Below are 25,947 nucleotides of genomic sequence, written 5' to 3' on the forward strand. Positions count from 1 at the left end.
GTACAGCTAAGTTCCCATTGGTCATCCGTTAACGGGACATTTAGATCTTTCCCCCATTCCCACCTGGCCCGTAGAGTATGAGTGGGTGGTGCAGTCTGTGTATGTTTATACAAGAGGGATATGACATGACGTGAGCCTCTCCATGTAGCAAGGCTTGCAGAGGTGCAAGTGTATTTGTCTCTTGGGGCAAGGTACGGGTTGCAGCCTTCACACTTTGCCAGAGATGAGTGTTCATAAATGTGCCAATTGTCATGGGTATGCATGCTCCAAAAATGTGTTCCTTGGAGCAGAATTGTTTCCCTATATAAAGGTCTCCCCAGGCATGATGGCCAAGACCTTCCAGCATCATCTGACATATCCCCTCATAAGTAACTTGTAGCAAAGGTTTTGTAACATTGGCCTCCTAGGGGACTACAACATGGGGTTGCCTAGCATGCAAGCAAGCTGCCGCCATGCTACAATAGTGCATTCTACGATGGACGGGTCACGTTCCCGCTCCTTCACTGTTGTAAAAAGATAGCTTATCGGGGGTGTCCGAGTCATATACCTATTTTCCATCGCTAAATGAGGCATAAAGGGTGGTGAATGGAACCAATGTGTTGCGAAGTGGGCCTGTGCAGAAAAATAATAGAACTCTAAATTGGGAACATCTTACCCTCCCTGATGGTATGGTAGCATCAGCGTAGACAGGTTGAGTCGTGCCTGCTTCCCACCCCATATAAGCCTCATAAGTTGAGTCTTGAGTGTAGTAAAGAAAAAACTTCCTGGGTGGTGTGAAAAGGTATAACAGTTTTGGGAGCAATACCATTTTGATAAGAGAGATCCCCCCACCATGAAGAGTAGAAGCTGTACCCACTTGCTGATAGTGTCAGTTATCTTATCTATGGCTGAGCCATAATTTATTCTCATCAAGGTGTCCCCGTTTCTGGTGATAAATATGCCCAGGTATTTTTGCTCATCAGTTTCCCAGACTAGTGGATAATCCAATTGGTGCGGCAGGTTATTATCTTTAAGGGGGATTTAGACCAATTTATTTGTATTCCGGATATGTCGCCTAATTTAGTGGTCTCCCGTAACACTGGGTTGAGATTGTCTTGAGGCTTCTTGACATACAGTGTCATATCATCTGCATATAGGCAGATAACAAGTTGTCTAGTTGGGTAGATCAGTGCCCTATCATTATGGTGTTGCCGAAGTTTTGTAGCTAAGGGTTCTATGGCCAGAGCAAAGAACATTGGGGATAATGGCCAGCCTTGCCGTGTGCCTCTGGAGATAGTGAAGGCGGAGGACTGGGCACAATTGAAAAGTACTCAAGCTATTGGTTGGATATATAGCTGTTGTACCCAGTGGATGAAGGTGATAGGCATCCCCATGTACCCCAGAGTACCCAGCAGGTAATGTTTTATGAAATGTTATCGGTAGCCCGACAGATCCCAGGGCCCGTCCCGATTTCATCTGCATTTTGGCTTCCGTGATTTCGTCTAATTCCAAATCTAAGTTCAAGAATTTCCGCAAGGCTGATTTGCATATGGCCATGTCTGAGCTGGGGTGGTGTGGAGTGCAAAAAAACGATGGATTTAGGCCCAGATCTCTGTACTGGGGTGAATGTATGACACTGTTCTACATTCTGTCCATCAACTGTTGTTTTGCATTGGTCACCCCAAGTGGGATGGGTATACTCAGATGTGAGTCCCATGCTCTCCACAACACTGGAGTCAAGCTATCCTGGCTGAAGACGGCTGATAGCCAGAAACCGGTCCTAGGATGCTTGATGCCGGTTTAGGAAAGACATGGCTTGGAAATTCGGGCTGAACTGTTGCCATGAGGCACAGGGTCAAGGCTGATTTGCATATGGCCATGTCAGAACTGGGGTGGTGTGGTGTGCAACAAAACGATGGATTTAGGCCCAGATCTCTGTACTGGGGTGAATGTATGACACTGTTCTACATTCTGTCTGTGAGAAGTTGGCCTGGTATATAATGCTCACTAATTCTTAGTGATCACTTTGTACCATGCCAAGCAACCCTTATGATGATGGTTGTAATTCAACCTTGTAGACCAGTTATCCTAGTGGTAACGTGGACAAAGCAGTCTTAGGCTAAACTCTGAAAGGCATGTGAAGCCAGCTGTTATACCATACACAACCCCCTTGAATACCAAATGAAAGGGACACCACACAGATATATATTGAAAATATATATTGATTTATTAACTATAAAATCCCCTGGACTCTTTATGAGCACAGAAGCACAAGCGTTAAATCACAAGACAGTTTAAAATACACAAAAGTTGCACAATATGGATGAGCCCTAGGGGCCACCTAAACCATATACTAAGAAAGTGGTATATGAGATACCAAAAGGAAAGGGAACAGGCCTAGTGCCTTGGGAATCGCTGGAGCTATTCGAGACTAGCAGTGACTAAGTCGTGAAAGGCCCGCGGGACTCGGGTGCAGTGTTCAAAGTGCACGCACTTTCCAATGTAAAGTCTATGGTGCGTAAAAAGTACAAAGTTAGAAAGTTAGGAACCTTCCAAGTGACTTACGGAGTTGAAACTTAAGACACAGGCCCTTGAGATGTGTACCAGTGCAGGAGCACTGGCGGAGCTGAGTTACCTCACCCACAGGAAGAGGGTGCACAGGGTCGAAGTAGTGTCGGGTTTCGTCACGCTGGTCGATGGTGCTTGGAGCTGAAGATGCTGCAGGCAGCTCGATGTGAAGAGTTCTGGTGGATCCAAGGGTGGATCTGAAGATGTGAAGACCTGAAAGCAGAGGGGACAGTGTTCAAAGTCACTAGCCAGTGACTACTGTGGAACCAGATTGGAACCAGGCGATGTTGGGTGCAAACAGGCATTGTCGAGTAGCTTCTTTCTGCAGTCACATGGATACCCGGGGTCGAGGACGTCCAGGAGTCGGTCACGAGCTGTCCCACGCAGGCTTCTCGCTGTTGGCGGTGTTGGCAACTTGATCGGAGCAAACAGGCCTTTGCAAAGGCAAGCCAGGCAGAAGTTGAAAGATGCTTATCACTCGGACCAGCAAGGTCAGAGCGGGTGCTCCTTTTTACAGGAGCTTTGGTAGGTCTGGAGCAACCAGACCTGCTGTGTAAATCGTCGGTTTCGTCGCCAAGATGGCCGCTGACCACGTGGCTAGTGGCCGGGATGGCGCGTTGAGTGGCACAATGCAAAAGGGCCCCACGCAGATCGTGGAGATGCTGGAGGGCTGATCTTCGGTGCAAGGGCTGCTCGGTGGTGGGGATTCTCAGTCCCCAAAGCACAACGTCGAGGATGCCTCAGAAGCTGCGCAGTCAGTTTTTCGAGTGTCTTCCAAGAGGTCCGGTCCCACGTCACTCGGTGCCTCCACGGGTCCTTTCTTTGCAGGGACTGTGGATCGGGCTCTGAGAGGTCTGGGAGTCTGGTTCTTGTCGGGCTCTGGGCTCGGGCTCCGGCGGGAGGCGGCGGCAAAGCAGACGTCGAGTTGCTGGTTGGTACCTGTGTTCACAGGGTGGCCACTCCTAGGCCACAAGGGAGATTCTCTTCAGTCTTCTGTGCAGCAGAATGTCGAAGTCCAGTCTTCTTCTTCGTGTAAAGTTGATTCAGGATCATCTACTGTGCAATGACACTGCTCCCACTCTTATTCCCAATCTGAGGGGTGGATCACCTACTAGGTCCCTCCTCTGGGAGGAACCAGGAAGGGGAGTGGTTACACCCCCTCTCCTTTGTCCAGCTCCTCGCCAGGACTGGGGCTGGAAAGCCCCAGAACCGGTTTGGGCTGGCTTATGCACAGGGACACCTTGTGTGCCCCAGGCATGTCTCAATCTATTCAGCCCTGTCCTACCCAATACACAAAACCCTGTCTGGGGTGGTGCTCGCACCTCCCCAGGCAGGAAACCCTTTGTCCAGGCCCTCCTCGCTGGAAGGACTCCCAGCAGCAGGAGGTCAGACATGTGTCTGTGGTGGCAGCATCCATTTTGTGATGCTGAGGCTCTGGTTAACTTTAACCGGGATTAAGGCTACACACATGTCGTGTCCCTCTAGAAGGGTGGAATGCTATCCCCGTCGCCAGAACTGGCGAGGGGATAGTATTCCAATTCGTATGACACCTTACTCGACATGTTTTGATAACGCCAAACCAAAGATAGCATTTAAGCGCGAGGATTAAAATGCACTTAAGAGTATATGGTATGGCAATATCCCGGAACAGCTTAGGGAGTGGTTCCCGACAGCTGCAGACAGGCTCAGCTCATGCTAGAGCACCATCTCACATATTTCCAAGCACTCTGCCTCCAGGATTGATGAGGCCTTCCATAGGAGTGGCTGATAGGAACATATGTGTCCAGTTTAGGGTTAGGCACAGACATACTGTACCTAAGTAAGAGGTGATTACACCAACTTACCCCAGCTGAGTGATCAGCCAGTTGTGTCAAATATGGAGGCCAGGCCAGGGGTGGCACAATACATGCTGCAGCCCCTGGTAGGCCTTGGATGCACCTATGCCCTGGGTACCTAGGGTACACTGTTACAGGGGCCTATAAGGTGAACCAGATCCAATTATGTTATGCACCTAGGGTACATGGAGTCCATTTTAAGGAGAGAGCAATCAGGCTGGGGCCCTGAATAGCAGGATCCCAGGCCAACTATGTCAAAAACCAGCTAAACACCAGGCAAAAAGTTTGGGGGTAACCATAGTCAGATATCCACCTTCATACATAACCCCCCCCCCCCCCCCAAACGAAAGGAGATAAGGCTATCCTTGACCAGGTAAGCCTATATTGCCTAAGTGGCCATATAAGGAAGTACCAGTTCTGGCTTGGTAACCCCCTGTCTCATGGTCCACTAAGCAATCCCTCACCCTAAGGGTATCTGAGGGTCTCCACCATAGGGAATCTCTACCTGTGGTGTGTCTTTGAAAAGTCAAAGGCTGGTGTTGAGATGGAGTACTGAAGTGAGTTTCCACTGTAGGGCTCAGCTTCCTCCAATCACTCTCCACCATGTGTGCCTTTCTTTCTCTGACTGAGTTGCACTGTGCTCTCAGGGTCAACCTCTGGCTACCTAATGCTGGAGGCTGAGTCCCTCTGTTTGGCTTACTGGAGGGGCAGTTCAGGTTTGGGCCCTTAGGGTCCCAGGTTTGGCTGTGCCCAACAATATCCATCTGGGGGAGGTCCCTAACTACTTTTAAGGGGGATCCCTCAGGAGTTTTTAAAGTTTGCACCTCACTAGGGCTACTAGTTTCGGTGCCCCTAATCTGTTGGTGGGGGTGCTTTATTTGACAGGGGGCCCTTTGGGTCTCACTGTCCTTCTTGTCCTCTGCAGCCCTGGGCTGAGTAAGGCAAGGTAGAGAGGGGCAGGTTACCTGCTCCAGACTGGGTCCCACCTGAGAAGGGTCCACTGCCATCAGAGGCTCTGTCAGGCCAGGCCTAACAACCTCTGGGACAGTTCCTTCATCAGGGGTAAGATCAGTTCCCTGAGGAGGCTGATCCTTTCCTAAAGTCTGGTGAGGGGGAGATTTCTCTTCCTCCTCCATGCTCTCTGTTTGGGTGGAGTGATCCATCATTTCAGGCTTCACTACCCATGTATCTGTTTGAGTTTGGGCTGTGGCCATCACAGCCCCTCCAAGCTTTTCAGGAGGAGACTCAGTTTGGGTATGGGCTGTTACCAGTACAGCCCTGCTACTCTTTTCAGGAGGAAGGTTATCTAAAGATGGGGCTGAGGTTTGCTCAGACCTCCCAACCTTTTCAGGAAGGACATCTTGGATTGGGGCTGTAGCCATCACAGCCCCACTAACCTTTCCATGGAGATTTACCATTCTAGAATGGGTTTGCTGTTCAACCTCAGCCCAGGCTGAGATTTCCAAATCATTACCCAGTAGGCAATCTACAGGCAAGTTTGCTGACACTGCCACTCTCTTTGGGCCAGTGACACCTCCCCAGCTAAGATTGACTACTGCCATGGGATGATTGGTTTCTATGCCATCAATGTTTGTCACCTGATATCTGGCATCAGGTAAAAGTTGCCTTGAGGGGACTAGACATTCAGCCACCATGGTGATGCTAGCCCCTGTGTCTCTGAAGGCCTCAACTTTCAAGCCATTGATGAGGGGCGCCTGTCTATACTTGCTCAAAGTGTTTGGGCAAGCAGTGAAATTGGCAAACCCCATGCCAGTCTCATAGACAAGAGTATCTTAGTTAGGGGACCTGGATAGGCCAGAGTCCACCTGTCCTCCAAAAGTAAACCCACCAAAATTCTTGGGGGTGCTCCCACCACCTGGGGGACCACTGCTAACACTGACAGGAGGTGTTGGAGCCTTACCTGGAGGTATATTCTCCTTATTGCCATTCTTGGGACAACAGCTATCTGTTTTGTAATGCCCCACCTGTTTACAGGTATGACAATAAGGCTTTTTCTGGGTTGTAGAAGTGTCTTGGGACCCACCCCCATTCTTGGAGTTTTGGGGTCCTGGGGAAGTCTTTTCCTTACTTTTATCCCCACCCTTCTCTTTAGGCTTGGTAGTCTCTTTCTTTTGGTCACCACCCTGGTTCTTAGGCCTGATCCTGGTTCTGACCCATTTGTCTGCCCTCCTACCCAATTCTTGTGGGGAGGTCAGATCAGAGTCAACCAGGTGCTGATGTAGAAGCTGATTTTGACAATTACTTAAGATTTGCTCTCTCATAATTAAATTATACAATCCTGTATAGTCAGTAACCTTACTTCCCAGCAACCAGCCCTCCAGAGCCTTAGTGGCACACTCAACAAATTCAGACCAGTCCTGAGTCTGTGTTTTCTGGGTATCTCTGAACATTAACCTGTACTGTTCAGTGGTTAAGCCTAACCCATCAATCAGAGCACTCTTCAGGACCATGTAAAATGCAAAAAAACAATGGATTTAGGCCCAGATTTCTGAACTGTGGTGAATGTATGACAATGTTCTGCATTCTGTCCATCAACTGTTGTTTTGCATTTGTCACCCCAAGTGGGATGGGTATGTTCAGATGTGAGTCCCATGCTCTCCACACCACTGGAGTCAAGCTATACTGGCTGAAGACGGCTGATAGCCAGAAACCGGTCCTAGGATGCTTGATTCCAGTCCAGGAAAGACATGGCTTGGCAGTTCGGGCTGGACTGTTCCCATGAGGCACAGGGTCAAGGCTGATTTGCATATGGCCATGTCTTAACTGGGGTGGTGTGGAGTGCAAAAAAAATGATGGATTTAGGCCCAGATCTCTGTACTGGGGTGAATGTATGACATTGTTCTGCATTCTGTTCATCAACTGTTGTTTTGCATTTGTCAACCCAAGTGGGATGGGAATGCTCAGACGTGAGTCCCATGCTCTCCACACCACTGGAGTCAAGCTATCCTGGCTGAAGACGGCTGATAGCCAGAAACCGGTCCTAGGATGGTTGATTCCGGTCCCGGAAAGACATGGCTCAGCAGTTCGGGCTGGACTGTACCCATGAGGCACAGGGTCAAGGCTGATTTGCATATGGCCATGTCTGAACTGGGGTGGTGTGGAGTGCAAAAAAACGATGGATTTAGGCCCAGATCTATGTACTGGCGTGAACGTATTACATAGTTCTGCATTCTGTCCATCAACTGTTGTTTTGCATTTGTCACTCCAAGTGTGATGGGTATGCTCAGATGTGAGTCTTATGCTCTCCACACCACTGGAGTCAAGCTATCCTGGCTGAAGACGGCTTATAGCCGGAAACCGGTCCTAGGATGCTTGATTCCAGTCCAGGAAAGACATGGCTTGGCATTTTGGGCTGGACTGTTCCCATGAGGCACAGGGTCAAGGCTGATTTGCATATGGCCATGTCTGAGCTGGGGTGGTGTGGAGTGCAAAAAAAACGATGGATTTAGGCCCAGATCTCTGTACTGGGGTGAATGTATGACACTGTTCTACATTCTGTCCTTCAACTGTTGTTTTGCATTGGTCACCCCAAGTGGGATGGGTATACTCAGATGTGAGTCCCATGCTCTCCACAACACTGGAGTCAAGCTATCCTGGCTGAAGACGGCTGATATCCAGAAACCGGTCCTAGGATGCTTGATTCCGGTTTAGGAAAGACATGGCTTGGAAATTCGGGCTGAACTGTTCCCACGAGGCACAGGGTCAAGGCTGATTTGCATATGGCCATATCAGAACTGGGCTGGTGTGGAGTGCAAAAAAACAATGGATTTAGGCCCAGATCTCTGTACTGGGGTGAATGTATGACATTGTTCTGCATTCTGTCCATCAACTGTTGTTTTGCATTTGTCACCCCAAGTGGGATGGGTATGCTCAGACGTGAGTCCCATACTCTCCACACCACTGAAGTCAAGCTATCCAGGCTGAAGGCGGCTGATAGCCAGAAAACAGTCCCATGATGCTTGATTCTGGTCCAAGAAAGACAAGGCTAGCCAATTCGAGCTGGACTGTTCCTATGAGACACAGGGTCAACGCTGATTTGCATATGGCCATGTCAGAACTGGGGTGGTGTGGAGTGCAATAAAACAATGGATTTAGGCCCAGATCTCTGTACTGGAGTGAATGTATGACATTGTTCTGCATTCTGTCCATCAACTGTTGTTTTGCATTGTCACCCCAAGTGGGATGGGTATGCTCAGAAGTGAGTCCCATGCTCTCCACACCACTGGAGTCAAGATATCCTGGCTGAAGACGGCTGATAGCCAGAAACCGGTACTAGGATGCTTGATTCCGGTCCAGGAAAGACATGGCTTGGCAGTTCGGGCTGGACTGTTCCCATGAGGCACAGGGTCAAGGCTGATTTGCATATGGCCATGTCTGAAATGGGGTGGTGTGGAGTGCAAAAAAACGATGGATTTAGGCCCAGATCTCTGTACTGGGGTGAATGTATGACATTGTTCTACATTCTGTCCATTAACTGTTGTTTTGCATTTGTCACCCGAAGTGGGATGGGTATGCTCAGACTTGAGTCCCATGCTCTGCACACCACTGGAGTCAAGCTATCCTGGCTGAAGACAACTGATAGCCAGAAACCGATCCTAGGATGCTTGATTCCGGTCCAAGAAAGACATGGCTTGGCAATTCGGGCTGGACTGTTCCCATGAGGCACAGGGTCAAGGCTGATTTGCATGGATTTAGGCCCAGATCTCTGTACTTGGGTGAATGTATGACATTGTTCTGCATTCTGTCCATCAACTGTTGTTTTGTATTGTCACCCCAAGTGGGATGGGTATGCTCAGAAGTGAGTCCCATGGTCTCCACACCACTGGAGTCAAGCTATCCTGGCTGAAGACAGCTTATAGCCAGAAACCGGTCATAGGATTCTTGATTCCGGTCCAGGAAAGACATGGCTTGGCAGTTCGGGCTGGACTGTTCCCATGAGGCACAGGGTCAAGGCTGATATGCACACGGCCATGTCTGAACTGGGGTGGTGTGGAGTGCAAAAAAACGATGGATTTAGGCCCAGATCTATGTACTGGCGTGAACGTATGACATAGTTCTGCATTCTGTCCATCAACTGTTGTTTTGCATTTGTCACCCCAAGTGGGATGGGTATGCTCAGACGTGAGTCCCATACTCTCCACACCACTGGAGTCAAGCTATCCTGGCTCAAGACTGCTGATAGCAAGAAACCGGTCCTAGGATGCTTGATTCCGGTCCAGGAAAGTCATGGCTTGGCAGTTCGGGCTGGACTGTTCGCATTAGGCACAGGGTCAAGGCTGATTTGCATATTGCCATGTCTGAACTGGGGTGGTGTGAAGTGCAAAAAAACGATGGATTTAGGCCCAGATCTTTGAACTGGGGTGAATGTATGACATTGTTCTGCATTCTGTCCATCAACTGTTGTTTTGCATTTGTCACTCCAAGTGGAATGGGTATGCTCAGATGTGAGTCTTATGCTCTCCACACCACTGGAGTCAAGCTATCCTGGCTGAAGACGGCTTATAGCCGGAAACCGGTCCTAGGATGCTTGATTCCAGTCCAGGAAAGACATGGCTTGGCATTTTGGGCTGGACTGTTCCCATGAGGCACAGCGTCAAGGCTGATTTGCATATGGCCATGTCTGAGCTGGGGTGGTGTGGAGTGCAAAAAAAACGATGGATTTAGGCCCAGATCTCTGTACTGGGGTGAATGTATGACACTGTTCTACATTCTGTCCATCAACTGTTGTTTTGCATTGGTCACCCCAAGTGGGATGGGTATACTCAGATGTGAGTCCCATGCTCTCCACAACACTGGAGTCAAGCTATCCTGGCTGAAGACGGCTGATATCCAGAAACCGGTCCTAGGATGCTTGATTCCGGTTTAGGAAAGACATGGCTTGGAAATTCGGGCTGAACTGTTCCCACGAGGCACAGGGTCAAGGCTGATTTGCATATGGCCATGTCAGAACTGGGCTGGTGTGGAGTGCAAAAAAACAATGGATTTAGGCCCAGATCTCTGTACTGGGGTGAATGTATGACATTGTTCTGCATTCTGTCCATCAACTGTTGTTTTGCATTTGTCACCCCAAGTGGGATGGGTATGCTCAGACGTGAGTCCCATACTCTCCACACCACTGGAGTCAAGCTATCCAGGCTGAAGGCGGCTGATAGCCAGAAAACAGTCCCATGAGGCTTGATTCTGGTCCAAGAAAGACAAGGCTAGCCAATTCGGGCTGGACGGTTCCTATGAGACACAGGGTCAACGCTGATTTGCATATGGCCATGTCAGAACTGGGGTGGTGTGGAGTGCAATAAAACAATGGATTTAGGCCCAGATCTCTGTACTGGGGTGAATGTATGACATTGTTCTGCTTTCTGTCCATCAACTGTTGTTTTGCATTGTCACCCCAAGTGGGATGGGTATGCTCAGAAGTGAGTCCCATGCTCTCCACACCACTGGAGTCAAGATATCCTGGCTGAAGACGGCTGATAGCCAGAAACCGGTACTAGGATGCTTGATTCCGGTCCAGGAAAGACATGGCTTGGCAGTTCGGGCTGGACTGTTCCCATGAGGCACAGGGTCAAGGCTGATTTGCATATGGCCATGTCTGAAATGGGGTGGTGTGGAGTGCAAAAAAACGATGGATTTAGGCCCAGATCTCTGTACTGGGGTGAATGTATGACATTGTTCTGCATTCTGTCCATTAACTGTTGTTTTGCATTTGTCACCCGAAGTGGGATGGGTCTGCTCAGACTTGAGTCCTATGCTCTGCACACCACTGGAGTCAAGCTATCCTGGCTGAAGACAACTGATAGCCAGAAACCGATCCTAGGATGCTTGATTCCGGTCCAAGAAAGACATGGCTTGGCAATTCGGGCTGGACTGTTCCCATGAGGCACAGGGTCAAGGCTGATTTGCATGGATTTAGGCCCAGATCTCTGTACTTGGGTGAATGTATGACATTGTTCTGCATTCTGTCCATCAACTGTTGTTTTGTATTGTCACCCCAAGTGGGATGGATATGCTCAGAAGTGAGTCCCATGGTCTCCACACCACTGGAGTCAAGCTATCCTGGCTGAAGACAGCTTATAGCCAGAAACCGGTCATAGGATTCTTGATTCCGGTCCAGGAAAGACATGGCTTGGCACTTCGGGCTGGACTGTTCCCATGAGGCACAGGGTCAAGGCTGATATGCACACGGCCATGTCTGAACTGGGGTGGTGTGGAGTGCAAAAAAACAATGGATTTAGGCCCAGATCTCTAAACTGTGGTGAATGTATGACAATGTTCTGCATTCTGTCCATCAACTGTTGTTTTGCATTTGTCACCCCAAGTGGGATGGGTATGTTCAGATGTGAGTCCCATGCTCTCCACACCACTGGAGTCAAGCTATACTGGCTGAAGACGGCTGATAGCCAGAAACCGGTCCTAGGATGCTTGATTCCAGTCCAGGAAAGACATGGCTTGGCAGTTCGGGCTGGACTGTTCCCATGAGGCACAGGGTCAAGGCTGATTTGCATATGGCCATGTCTTAACTGGGGTGGTGTGGAGTGCAAAAAAAAATGATGGATTTAGGCCCAGATCTCTGTACTGGGGTGAATGTATGACGTTGTTCTGCATTCTGTTCATCAACTGTTGTTTTGCATTTGTCAACCCAAGTGGGATGGGAATGCTCAGACGTGAATCCCATGCTCTCCACACCACTGGAGTCAAGCTATCCTGGCTGAAGACGGCTGATAGCCAGAAACCGGTCCTAGGATGGTTGATTCCGGTCCAGGAAAGACATGGCTCGGCAGTTCGGGCTGGACTGTACCCATGAGGCACAGGGTCAAGGCTGATTTGCATATGGCCATGTCTGAACTGGGGTGGTGTGGAGTGCAAAAAAACGATGGATTTAGGCCCAGATCTATGTACTGGCGTGAACGTATGACATAGTTCTGCATTCTGTCCATCAACTGTTGTTTTGCATTTGTCACCCCAAGTGGGATGGGTATGTTCAGACGTGAGTCCCATACTCTCCACACCACTGGAGTCAAGCTATCCTGGCTCAAGACTGCTGATAGCCAGAAACCGGTCCTAGGATGCTTGATTCCGGTCCAGGAAAGTCATGGCTTGGCAGTTCGGGCTGGACTGTTTGCATTAGGCACAGGGTCAAGGCTGATTTGCATATGGCCATGTCTGAACTGGGGTGGTGTGAAGTGCAAAAAAACGATGGATTTAGGCCCAGATCTTTGTACTGGGGTGAATGTATGACATTGTTCTGCATTCTGTCCATCAACTGTTGTTTTGCATTTGTCACTCCAAGTGGGATGGGTATGCTCAGATGTGAGTCTTATGCTCTCCACACCACTGGAGTCAAGCTATCCTGGCTGAAGACGGCTTATAGCCGGAAACCGGTCCTAGGATGCTTGATTCCGGTTTAGGAAAGACATGGCTTGGAAATTCGGGCTGAACTGTTCCCATGAGGCACAGGGTCAAGGCTGATTTGCATATGCCATGTCAGAAGTGGGCTGGTGTGGAGTGCAAAAAAACAATAGATTTAGGCCCAGATCTCTGTACTGGGGTGAATGTATGACATTGTTCTGCATTCTGTCCATCAACTGTTGTTTTGCATTTGTCACCCCAAGTGGGATGGGTATGCTCAGACGTGAGTCCCATACTCTCCACAACACTGGAGTCAAGCTATCCAGGCTGAAGACGGCTGATAGCCAGAAAACGGTCCCATGATGCTTGATTCTGGTCCAGGAAAGACATGGCTAGCCAATTCGGGCTGGACTGTTCCTATGAGGCACAGGGTCAACGCTGATTTGCATATGGCCATGTCTGAACTGGGGTGGTGTGGAGTGCAATAAAACAATGGATTTAGGCCCAGTTCTCTGTACTGGGGTGAATGTATGACATTGTTCTGCATTCTGTCCATCAACTGTTGTTTTGCATTGTCACCCCAAGTGGGATGGGTATGCTCAGAAGTGAGTCCCATGCTCTCCACACCACTGGAGTCAAGATATCCTGGCTGAAGACGGCTGATAGCCAGAAACCGGTCCTAGGATGCTTGATTCCGGTCCAGGAAAGACATGGCTTGGCAGTTCGGGCTGGACTGTTCCCATGAGGCACAGGGTCACGGCTGATTTGCATATGGCCATGTCTGAACTGGGGTGGTGTGGAGTGCAAAAAAACGATGGATTTAGGCCCAGATCTCTGTACTGGGGAGAATGTATGACATTGTTCTGCATTCTGTCCATCAACTGTTGTTTTGCATTTGTCACCCGAAGTGGGATGGGTATGCTCAGACTTGAGTCCCATGCTCTCCACACCACTGGAGTCAAGCTATCCTGGCTGAAGACAACTGATAGCCAGAAACCGATCCTAGGATGCTTGATTCCGGTCCAAGAAAGACATGGCTTGGCAATTCGGGCTGGACTGTTCCCATGAGGCACAGGGTCAAGGCTGATTTGCATGGATTTAGGCCCAGATCTCTGTGCTTGGGTGAATGTATGACATTGTTCTGCATTCTGTCCATCAACTGTTGTTTTGTATTGTCACCCCAAGTGGGATGGGTATGCTCAGAAGTGAGTCCCATGCTCTCCACACCACTGGAGTCAAGCTATCCTGGCTGAAGACAGCTTATAGCCAGAAACCGGTCATAGGATTCTTGATTCCAGTCCAGAAAGACATGGCTTGGCAGTTCGGGCTGGACTGTTCCCATGAGGTACAGGGTCAAGGCTGATATGCACACGGCCATGTCTTAACTGGGGTGGTGTAGAGTGCAAAAAAACAATGGATTTAGGCCCAGATCTCTGAACTGTGGTGAATGTATGACAATGTTCTGCATTCTGTCCATCAACTGTTGTTTTGCATTTGTCACCCCAAGTGGGATGGGTATGTTCAGATGTGAGTCGCATGCTCTCCACACCACTGGAGTCAAGCTATACTGGCTGAAGACGGCTGACAGCCAGAAACCGGTCCTAGGATGCTTGATTCCAGTCCAGGAAAGACATGGCTTGGCAGTTCGGGCTGGACTGTTTCCATGAGGCACAGGGTCAAGGCTGATTTGCATATGGCCATGTCTTAACTGGGGTGGTGTGGAGTGCAAAAAAAATGATGGATTTAGGCCCAGATCTCTGTAATGGGGTGAATGTATGACATTGTTCTGCATTCTGTTCATCAACTGTTGTTTTGCATTTGTCAACCCAAGTGGGATGGGAATGCTCAGACGTGAGTCCCATGCTCTCCACACCACTGGAGTCAAGCTATCCTGGCTGAAGACGGCTGATAGCCAGAAACCGGTCCTAGGATGGTTGATTCCGGTCCAGGAAAGACATGGCTCGGCAGTTCGGGCTGGACTGTACCCATGAGGCACAGGGTCAAGGCTGATTTGCATATGGCCATGTCTGAACTGGGGTGGTGTGGAGTGCAAAAAAACGATGGATTTAGGCCCAGATCTATGTACTGGCGTGAACGTATGACATAGTTCTGCATTCTGTCCATCAACTGTTGTTTTGCATTTGTCACCCCAAGTGGGATGGGTATGCTCAGACGTGAGCCCCATACTCTCACACCACTGGAGTCAAGCTATCCTGGCTGAAGACGGCTGATAGCCAGAAACCGGTCCTAGGATGCTTGATTCCGGTCCAGGAAAGTCATGGCTTGGCAGTTCGGGCTGGACTGTTCCCATTAGGCACAGGGTAAAGGCTGATTTGCATATGGCCATGTCTGAACTGGGGTGGTGTGAAGTGCAAAAAAACGATGGATTTAGGCCCAGATCTTTGTTCTGGGGTGAATGTATGACATTGTTCTGCATTCTGTCCATCAACTGTTGTTTTGCATTTGTCACTCCAAGTGGGATGGGTATGCTCAGATGTGAGTGTTATGCTCTCCACACCACTGGAGTCAAGCTATCCTGGCTGAAGACTGCTTATAGCCGGAAACCGGTCCTAGGATGCTTGATTCCAGTCCAGGAAAGACATGGCTTGGCAGTTCGGGCTGGACTGTTCCCATGAGGCACAGGGTCAAGGCTGATTTGCATATGGCTACGTCTGAGCTGGGGTGGTGTGGAGTGCAAAAAAACGATGGATTTAGGCCCAGATCTCTGTACTGGGGTGAATGTATGACACTGTTCTACATTCTGTCCATCAACTGTTGTTTTGCATTGGTCACCCCAAGTGGGATGGGTATACTCGGATGTGAGTCCCATGCTCTCCACAAAACTGGAGTCAAGCTATCCTGGCTGAAGACGGCTGATATCCAGAAACCGGTCTGTAGGAGAGTAGGGTCTGCTATCCTATGGTCACCCCAAATTTTTGCTTTTTGCTTCACTGGTTTCTGACTTAATGTGGCTGTGGGCCTGCTAATCAGACCCACAGCCTGCTGTTCTCTCTCTAAATTACTGCCAATGCACTTTAGGTGCATTACGAATTGGAACTGGTTCACCTTATGAGCCCCTGTATCAGTGCACCATAAGTGCCCAGGGCATAGGTGTATCCAAGGCCTACCAGGGGCTGCAGCATGTATTGTGCCACCCCTGGCCTGGCCTCCATATTTGACACAACTGGCTGATCACTCAGCTGGGGTAAGTCGGTGTAACCACCTCTTACTTAGGTACAGTATGTCTGTGCCTAACCCTAAACTGGACACATATGTTCCTATCAGCCACTCCTATGGAAGGCCTCATCAATCCTGGAGGCAGAGTGCTTGGAAATATGTGAGATGGTGCTCTAGCATGAGCTGAGCCTGTCTGCAGCTGTCGGGAACCACTCCCTAAGCTGTTCCGGGATATTGCCATACCATATACTCTTAAGTGCATTATAATCCTCGCGGTTAAATGCTATCTTTGGTTTGGCTTTATCAAAACATGTCGAGTAAGGTGTCATACGAATTGGAATACTATCCCCTCGCCAGTTCTGGCGACGGGGATAGCATTCCACCCTTCTAGAGGGACACGACATGTGTGTAGCCGTAACCCCGGTTAAAGTTAAACAGAGCCTCAGCATCACAAAATGGATGCTGCCACCACAGACACGAGTCTGGCCTCCTGCTGCTGACCGAAACTCGGCAGATGGTGGCCTGGACAAAGGGTTTCCTGCCTTGGGAGGTGCGAGCACCACCCCAGACAGGGTTTTGTGTATTGGGTAGGACAGGGCTGAATAGAATCAGACATGCCCGGGGCACACAAGGTGTCCCCGTGCATAGGCCAGTCCAAACCGGTCCTGGGACTTTCCAGACCCAGGCTTGGCGCGGAACTGGACAAAGGAAAGGGGGTGTAACCGCCCCCCTTCCTGGTTCCTCCCAGAGGAGGGACCTAGTAGGTGATCCATCCCTCAGATTGGGTATAAGAGTGGGAGCAGTGCCATTGCACAGCAGATCATCCTGAAATCAACTTTAAACAAGAAGAAGACTGGACTTCGACATTCTGCTGCACAGAAGACTGAAGAGAATCTCCCTTGTGGCCTAGGAGTGGCCACCCTGTGAAAACAGGCACCAACCAGCAACTCGACGTCTGCTTTGCCGCCGCCTCCCGCCGGAGCCGGAGCCCAGAGCCCAACAAGAACCAGACTCCCAGACCTCTCAGAGCCCGATCCACAGTCCCAGCAAAGAAGGGACCCGTGGAGGCACCGAGTGACGTGGGACCGGACCTCTTGGAAGACACTCGAAAAGCTGACTGCGCAGCTTCTGAGGCATCCTCGACGTTGTGCTTTGGGGACTCAGAATCCCCACCACCGAGCAGCCCTTGCACCGAAGATCAGCCCTCCAGCATCTCCACGATCTGCGTGGGGCCCTTTTGCATTGTGCCACTCGACGCGCCATCCCGGCCACTAGCCACGTGGTCAGCGGCCATCTTGGCAACGAAACCGACGATTTACACAGCAGGTCTGGTTGCTCCAGACCTACCCAAGCTCCTGTAAAAAGGAGCACCCGCTCTGACCTTGCTGGTCCGAGTGTTAAGCATCTTTCAACTTCTGCCTGGCTTGCCTTTGCCAAGGCCTGTTTGCTCCGATCAAGTTGCCGACACCGCCAACAGCGAGAAGCCTGCGTGGGACAGCTCGTGACCGAATCCTGGACGTCCTCGACCCCGGGTATCCACGTGGCTGCAGAAAGAAGCTACCCGACAACACCTGTTTGCACCCGACATCGCCTAGTTCCAATGTGGTTCCACGGTAGTCACTGGCTAGTGACTTTGAACACTGTCCCCTCTGCTTTCAGGTCTTCACATCTTCAGATCCACCCTTGGATCCACCGGAACTCTTCACATCGAGCCGCCTGCAGCATCTTCAGCTCCAAGCACCATCGACCAGCGTGACGAAACCCAACACTACTTCGACCCTGTGCACCCGCTTCCTGTGGGTGAGGTAACTCAGCTCCGCCAGTGCTCCTGCACTGGTACACATCTCAAGGGCCTGTGTCTTAAGTTTCAACTCCGTAGGTCACTCGGAAGGTTCCTAACTTTCTAACTTTGTACTTTTTACGCACCATAGACTTTACATTGGAAAGTGCGTGCACTTTGAACACTGCACTCGAGTCCCGCGGGCCTTTCCCGACTTAGTCACTGCTAGTCTCGAATAGCTCCAGCGATTCCCAAGGCCCTAGGCCTGTTCACTTTCCCATTGGTATCTCTTATACCACTTTCTTAGTATATGGTTTAGGTGGCCCCTAAGGCTCATCCATATTGTGCAACTTTTGTGTATTTTAAACTGTCTTGTGATTTAACGCTTGTGCTTCTGTGCTCATAAAGAGTCCAGGGGATTTTATAGTTAATAAATCAATATATATTTTCAATATATATCTGTGTGGTGTCCCTTTCATTTGGTATTCAAGGGGGTTGTGTATGGTATAACAGCTGGCTTCACATGCCTTTCAGAGTTTAGCCTAAGACTGCTTTGTCCACGTTACCACTAGGATAACTGGTCTACAAGGTTGAATTACAACCATCATCATAAGGGTTGCTTGGCATGGTACAAAGTGATCACTAAGAATTAGTGAGCATTATATACCAGGCCAACTTCTCACATTGGTGAGCAGCGGATTGGGATCTGAGCTTGCTGTTGTTTTACCATTACAATCTTTGAGATTATCATTTGAAAGATCATACAGGTACCTGCTAGGTACATATAAAACAAGACTAGTATACTTAAGTTCTACTGAACTTAGTTGTTGTAGAGCAAAGGGAGTAGCACAACCTAGCTACAACTACTAGATAGGTTTAGTAGGTAAACACCAGTGTAGGTAGATTGCAACACATCCACCCACACTAGAGCAATGTCTGGAGCAGAAGGGTCCAGTGGACTTACTCCTGTTGAGAGTGACCCTTCAAGGGCACCATCCAAATTTGCTATTTTTTCCTTTAAGGAATTAAGACAGCTTTGTGTCTTAAGGGGTCTGAAGACAGGGCCTTCCCCTACTACAGACCACCTAAGAGAGCTCTTAGACCAGTCTGAGACTCTAAAGCCCTCTAAGGCAAACCCCACAGGGAATGCTGAAGGAGGCCATCCTTCAGAGGATGACACTGTAGACACCCCTGCCCCTATCATCCTGGTAGATGAGGAAGCCTCCACCACTGGAGCTCCTCAGGTAGACGAGGAGGAAGAGGAAGAGGAAGAGGAGGAGGTGGAAAGCAGTGAGTCAGATGATGACAGAAATAGTCAGGTGCTGGTCAGTAGACTGAACCAGGCTAACTTAAGCCAACTTGGGAATGAATCTGGTAACAACCCATTCAGACCCCCAGGTGGACTTAACCAGGGGCATAGGAGGAGGAGGAATCACTCAGGTGAATCCAATACCTCCCATGTCTCTAGAGGCTCTCATGGTCACTCCAGAAGGGAGATGACTAGCCCTCAGAGAAGGGAACATGAGGCCAAGTTGAGAGAATCTCAAATTAGAGAGGCTGAATTGAGAGTCCAGAGACAAGAGTTAGAAATTGCCCTGGCCCAAGAGAAACTTGCTAGAGCAAGACAGCCTAGAGAGAGTGGGGTAATAGAACCCACTGGTGGCAGCAATATCCACAAGGATAAAGACAGGTCTTTTGATAACAGAAACCTGAGTAAGATTGTGCCCCCCTACAAAGCTGGGGATGATATCCATAAATGGATTACTGCAATGGAGAGAGCCTGCAGAGTACAGCAGATCCCTCAGGAGCAGTGGGCAGCAATCTTGTGGCTCTCCTTTGAAGGTAGAGGCCGAGACAGACTCCTCACAGTTAGTGATGGGGATTCTAGAAACTACCTGGTCCTGAAGAGTGCTCTGATTGATGGGTTAGGCTTAACCACTGAACAGTACAGGTTAATGTTCAGAGATACCCAGAAGACACAGACTCAGGACTGGTCTGAATTTGTTGAGTGTGCCACTAAGGCTCTGGAGGGATGGTTGCTGGGAAGCAAGGTTACAGACTATGAAGGATTGTATAATTTGCTGATGAGAGAACAAATTTTAAATAACTGTCAGAACCAGCAGTTGCATCAACATTTGGTTGACTCAGATTTGACCTCTCCCCAAGAATTGGGAAAGAGGGCAGATAAATGGGTAAGAACCAGAGTTAAGCAAAAGAACCAGAACCAGAACCAGGGTGGTGACCAGAAGAAAACAGACCAGAAGGGTGGGGAGCAGAAAGCTAAAGACCAGAAGTCTTCAACAGGGCCCCAAACTGAGACAGAGGGTGGGTCCCAAACTTCCAAGAAGAAGAAGAAAGAAGGTCAGAAGAAACCCTGGTGTAAAACTTGTAAGAACACCTCTCACTGGACAAGTGAGTGTAAAAAGGGTGGAGCCCCCAGCACTGCAGCCCCTAAGGCAATTGCACCCACTAGTACAGCTAGCGGTGCTGGTCCTCAAGCCAAGGGATTAGTGGGTATCACTTTGGGAACTGAAGGAGATTCTGACCTAGTCAGAACCCTTACACAGGCTGTTCTGATTTGTGAAGGGGACATAGATTTTACCCCTGACATAAGTCCCAGTAATCTGGGCAAATACAGACAGACACCTTTGATCAACAATAAAGTGGCTCAAGCTTACAGGGACACATGTGCCAGTGTCACTATGGTGACACCTAACTTTGTGGACCCTGGACAATACATGCCAGGTGATGATTACCTGGTGACCAATGCCAGCAATGTCACTACTACACATAGTGTGGCACTTGTTAACTTTTCCTGGGGAGGGGTAACTGGCCTAAAAAGAGTTGTGGTTAGTGCTGATCTCCCAGTAGAATGTTTGTTGGGCAATGACCTGGAGAACTCTCTATGGTCAGAAGTTGAGTACAGGACTCATGCAGAGATGTTAGGGATATCATCACATGTCCTTGCTGTGACCAGGTCACAGGCCAAAAAGTGCCTCTCTGAACCTCAGGTCTTGGATCCTGAAACAATGGACCAAGTACCTTCCAAGAAGAAGAACAGGAGGGTAAAGGCTGCGCCTTCCCAACTGCCTACAAGTGAGGATCAGGCTTCACAGGAAACTGATCTTGAGACCCCTGAAGGAACTGTCTCTGAAGAACTTGAACCTGATCAGGTTGAGTTTCTGGGGACAGGGGGACCTTCTAGGGCAGACTTGGGGCAGGCTCAGTTAACCTGTCCTTCTCTTGAACCCCTCAGACAGCAGGCTGCTGCTGAGGCTGCTGGGAATGCTGAAGGTGCCCATAAAGTTTATTGGGATGAAGGACTCCTTTACACAGAAGGTAGAGACCCCAAGCCTGGTGCAACCAGGAGGTTGGTTATACCTCTGCAATTTAGGGGTTTCCTTCTCACCTTAGCCCATGATATTCCTCTAGCAGGACACTTAGGCCAGAACAAGACCTGGTACAGGCTTGTCCCTCACTTTCACTGGCCTCACATGTCTGAAGACACCGAGGAGTTTTCTCGCTCCTGTGAAACCTGCCAAGCCAGTGGTAAAGCAGGTGGAACAACAAAGGCCCCCCTGATACCACTACCTGTGGTGGGGGTTCCCTTTGAAAGAGTGGGGATTGATATTGTTGGTCCAATGGATCCCCCAACAGCATCTGGGCACAGATTCATACTGGTGGTAGTGGATCATGCCACCAGGTACCCAGAGGCAATTCCACTTAGGACCACAACAGCTCCTGTTGTGGCCAGGGCCTTACTTGGAGTTTTCTCCAGAGTGGGGTTTCCTAAGGAGGAAATATCTGATAGAGATGCCAACTTCATGTCAGGATTGTCAGGGCCGGACTCCGCAGGAAACGATTGTAGCAATATGGGGTCCACCTCCTGATCTCACCAACACCCCTTTTGTATATACAGGGTGTTCGAGTGATCAAGCGAGGGATTATAAAAGAACAAAACAAGAACCAGGAAGGGAAGGAAGGGGTCAGCTGGGAAGGGATAGCTGAAATGAGAAAAATCCACAGGTTAATACACCGATCTTAATCCTACTCTCATTTCATTCTCGCTACCCTCCCTTGATCCTATATTCACCTGAATAACAGAATCCCACAACTCCACTCTGTGATAAGCACCTCGTACTATCTCGTATAAAACAGCCCCTACATGAAACAAAGACACAGGTTAATGTTCTGGCCAACAATCTTCAACCTAAGCATAATGGAGATCACACCACAGCACACACCTACCCTCCTGGTTTGTTAGAAAGGTGATATCGTGAATATTCCCAATAGGTATTTTTTCCACTTCTTCAGAAGTAGATTCAATCGCAAATTATAAGTGCTTAACTCCCAAAAAACGTGCTCCAAAGAAATGTATTCAATACATGCTGCCAAAACCAGCACACGGTATGATGTAGCTTCCTACTACTATCATCCGCGAGACAGTCAAACAGGAAGTTCAACTCCACCTCCGTTTACAATCAGACAAAGTTCCAAGATCGCCAAGAAACGGTAGAATGTAGGGCGCTACCCCACTATCCTCCGCTCTAGGGGAAACAGATGATAATTCCTTCCTGCAACCCCGGATCGCCACCACACTGTTATCTTCTTACCTAGTCACTCCGTGCTAGTAATGAAGAGATCGAGCACAATCACAGCGAGCCCGCTGAGATTTCCTATAGAGTCCCCTCCGTTCTTCCAGCTCCGGAAAACACAAGACACCAGCAAGGAGAGTAACTGTTTTGGCACAGTCCGCCCTTAGATACCTGACGTCGCTGTATGAACAGCGTTCACACAGCAGAGGGAAACTTCCTATTTCCGATTTACCAAGGTCCTCAGAAGTCGCTTCGGAATACCACGACACAGCCTTCTTCCAGGAACACTCCGGCAAAAATAACAAATTACGTGCAACGTCTCTATGCCACGCCCCCTCTTTTATTCCCCTCTGTAACACCGGGAATTCTGGGAGATGTAGTTTTAAACACTAGGCAGGCGCGCTGATGATCGTAAAACCTGACATCATGTCCCCGTCCCTAGCGCCTCCTAGGACCTGGCTTATCCGGACAACGCTGATGGAAAGATCTCACTGCCCTGGGGGCGTGGACATTGGACCAGGGCTCCCAGGAGTCATCCTCTGCTGTGTACCCCTTCCAGGAAACCAGGTACCACAGAACACCTCTGCGTATCTTTGAATCACGGATACTCCTAACCTCATACTCCACACTCCCCTTGCTCATCACCGGCGGAGGAACCGCCCTTCTAGATGCCAAAGCTGGTTTCAACAATTGAACATGGAATACGGGGTGTATCCGCAGCGATCCGGGCAACTTGAGTTTATAAGCCACAGGATTGATTCGTTTCACAATTTGATATGGGCCAATGTAGCGGGGGTGAAACACACTACGCAGCTTGAATCGAATGTTTTTTGTTGACAGCCAGACCCTATCGCCCACAGCATACTGATGACCTTCCACCCTGTGTTTGTCCTCCCATTTCTTATAGGATTCCTTAGCCTTGATCAGATGAGCCTGCACCCCCTTATGCACCCTCCTCAATAGTCTCACCTGCTCTCTCACAGCAGGCTGGTTTTGAATCTCTTCTGGAATGTCCACAGGCAGAGTGTGTGCATCAAACCCATAATTAGCTCTAAAGGGAGACATACCCGTCGAGCTATGCCATGCATTATTATACGCCAGCTCAGCCATCCACAGCAGTTCTACCCAGGATTCATGGGCTTCCTTAGAATAGCACCTCAGATATTTTTTCAATGTTTGATTGAGCCTCTCCGTCTGCCCATCTGTTTGGGGATGAAAGCTGGTAGAAAGAGACACATCAATGTTTAACGCATGACACCACATGCGCCAGAAGCGTGCTATAAACTGAGGCCCTCTGTCGCTGACTATCACCTTGGGTAGGCCATGCAATCTGATTACATGACTGGCCAACAATTGCACCGTTTGACCAGCTGTAGGCAAGTTTTTACAAGGGATGAAATGTCCCATTTTTGGTAAGGCTGTCCACCACCACCAGAATGGCATTATATCCTTGATCCATAGGCAGACCCGTCACATAATCTAAGCTGATGTTCAGCCAAGGGCGTCTAGGAGTGGGCATAGGGATCAGTTTACCCGCCTTCCCTGTAGTAACCCCTTTTGCTCGGGCACATACATCACACTGCACTACCCACAAGGTAACGTCTTTAACCAGGGAGTCCCACCAGAAATGTCGTTGGACGGTGACAATCGTTTTACGTATGCCCGGATGTCCAGCCATAGGCCCTTCATGACACCATCGGAATGCCTTCTTCTGCAAAAGGACTTCAGGTACATACAAGCGATCATGTTGAAACGGTAATCCCTGTTTCACCTTCCTTGCTGGATTACCATCTGCCCATGCTGGCCATCCCCCAGGATGTTTATGTGTTTTTATCTCCTCCAAAAATGTCTCAGCTCTCACCACACACACCACCTTCTCTGCTGGGATTATTGCCTGTCTTTCCTCTTCCTTAGCCACCACCGGTAAGGTCTGTCTTGATAAAGCATCAGCTTTGCGGTTTTCAGAACCCGGCCTGAAGGTCACCACAAAATTGTATTCCGCGAAGAAGAGCATCCAACGCATTTGTCTCTGCGTCAGATGTCTCGCGGAGGACATATACTGTAGGTTCCTATGATCGGAATATACCGTGATGACATGACGGGCTCCCCACAAATACTGTCTCCACTCCTGAAATGCCCTTTTGATAGACAGAAGTTCCTTTTCAGCTATTGTATAGTTGAGTTCAGCCGAACTCAACTTCTTGGACAGGTACGCCACCGGGTGCAACTGTCCCGTTTGTTTGTCTCTCTGGGACAACACCGCACCGATGGCCTCATCAGAAGCATCCGCTTCTACCACGAATGGATGTTCCAAATCCGGATGGGCTAAGACTGGTGCAGTAATGAATGCAGTTTTTAACTTCTCAAAAGCCTCCCCCGCCTCACTTGTCCAGGAAAAGGTAACCCCTTTTCTTAGTAGTCTGGTAATGGGAACAGCCACCTGCGAGAACTGTACAATAAATCTACGATAGTAGTTGGCGAAGCCCAAGAAACTCTGGACTTCCCTGACATTCTTAGGAATAGGCCAATCCTGGACTGCTTGTACCTTACGCTCTGACATCTGCAGCCCTCTAGGGCTAAGCATCACCCCTAAGAACTCCACATTGTACACGCTAAACTCGCATTTACTTAGTTTAACATATAGGCAGTGTTCTCTTAACTTTTCCAACACCATACACACATGTTCAGAATGACTAGATGTTTCCATGGAGTACACCAAGATGTCGTCTATGTATACCACCACGAACAAATCAATATACTCTTTCAGCACATCATTAATAAAAAATTGGAAAGCCGCGGGGGCATTGCATAGACCGAACGGCATGACCAAATACTCATACAACCCGTACCGCGTCTTGAAGGCCGTTTTCCACTCATCCCCCTCACGAACTCTGACCAAGTGATAAGCACCCCGCAAATCCAATCGGGTATAAATTCTTGCTTCCCTCACTTGGTCGATCAATACAGTAATGAGGGGGAGAGGGTATCGGTTGCGTATTGTGTTTTTATTCAGGACGCGGTAGTCCACACATGCCCGGAGATCCCCATTGGCCTTCGCTATAAAAAAAGGGGGGAGGCTGCAGGAGATCTAGATGGTCTAATGAAACCCAATTGCACATAATGGTCCAGATACTCTTTTAAGTGGTTAGTCTCCGGGACCGACAGTGCATAGACTCGACAGGACGGGATAGTAGCCCCGTCTATCAGGTCAATGCGACAGTCATATTCCCTATGTGGTGGCAACACCTCAGCTTGACTTTCACTGAAAACGTCCTCGTAGGCTGTATATTTCACCGGGAGTTTCACGTCCTTTTCTGCAGCAGTAGCTACAAGAAACGGACTGGCCAACACTGCTACATGAGAGACTTCACTAGCTACCAAATGCTCTTGACAAAACTCCGGCAGAAAATGTATGGTTCTGGATTTCCAGTCTATCCTGGGATTATGGTATGTCAACCAGGGCATGCCCAAGATAATTTCATACTGTGGGGCTTCTATGATGTTCAATTCCAATATTTCTGAGTGCCTCCCTTCCTCCACCTCTATAGACACCAACATTTCTGCTGTTTTTTCTGTAATGAGACCTGATTTAATCGGTTGCCCATCAACCGCCAACACCTCCTCTGGGCTATCCCTTGGAACCCTG

The sequence above is a fragment of the Lissotriton vulgaris genome, chromosome 3_1 (assembly GCF_964263255.1).
Source record: "Lissotriton vulgaris chromosome 3_1, aLisVul1.2, whole genome shotgun sequence".
Taxonomy (NCBI): Eukaryota; Metazoa; Chordata; class Amphibia; order Caudata; family Salamandridae; genus Lissotriton; species Lissotriton vulgaris.